The following is a 1161-nucleotide window of genomic DNA, read 5'->3' on the forward strand; positions in this document are numbered from 1 at the left end:
GGTTTGAAATTATGATGTGTGCCTTGGAGTTGGAGTTGGGTTGGAGCTGGACAGACTTACTTCCTCGATCGAATGTGAATACACCACGCGTGGTAGGGAACTGGGCGTGTTCTTACAAACCCGAATTTCTCGAGATGAGTCGGAGAAACCCCAAACTATTGAACTTAGAATTCACCAATTTCTCTCATCCTTCAAGATCGCATCCAACTCCGACAATTTGCACGAAATGATAAAGTCAAGCAGTGTCATTTACACGGTCATGGGTTGGAATCTAAGCTTACATGACTCCGCCGACAGCTTAAACTTACCGTTAGTTATAGCTCACAAGACATGGTTTCGTACTAATAAACAAAGTTATCCTCCTAGTCTCATGGAAGCCACGTTGTGTATGCCTGTCAGGGTCGTTGTTTAGTAAATTACGGTTAGTCGTGATATAGTTATATTACTACCTATTAGTATGACTAGTACTAATATGATGCTGATGCTGATGTCGGCGACGATGATGAGACTAGAGTGCCACTTTGTCTGTATTGGAGCAAGTGATTTGTTTACAAAATAATCTTCACACCAGACCATTGCAGCGATTTGGGGACCAATTACAGGCAATTCAATTGGGATGTGCAAGAGGAAACTTTTGGAGCTTGGGTCCAGGTGATCAAAGAGAATAATAGTTGACAACGCATCATTCTTCCAACAAAAACTCCTCAAGAGACAAGTCGAAATCGGGGACAAAGTGACAAAAAATACAGTTCAAAATCTCCAATTCTCTCGATATCGTGACTGGTATGTATATAGATTACTATCGTGATTAAGACGCAGCATGCGTTGGTTAACATAAGTACATAAATGTACTGGGTATCCCGGTGGGGAGTGAATGATAGGGGTTAGCTTTCGCTTTGATACAATGATGCTCAAATGATTGTATACACAGAACACAACAACCTAACCATGTGGTCACCACAGGGTTGTCCACGGATTGTCTATCAGTGGCAAGCCGGATTTCCGAGGTTTACCGAGCTGATTACGCATTTTAGTTAGGCCATGCGCCCGTTTGGTCGTTTAATTACTAACTATGGATTATGTTTGTCGCTTGTCTCGAAGGGATCACCACTTAGTGGGAAAAAATACTGAGGAATTGCAGTATGTGTAAACTTGTACATA

The sequence above is a fragment of the Psilocybe cubensis genome, chromosome 10, assembly GCF_017499595.1.
Source record: "Psilocybe cubensis strain MGC-MH-2018 chromosome 10, whole genome shotgun sequence".
Taxonomy (NCBI): Eukaryota; Fungi; Basidiomycota; class Agaricomycetes; order Agaricales; family Agrocybaceae; genus Psilocybe; species Psilocybe cubensis.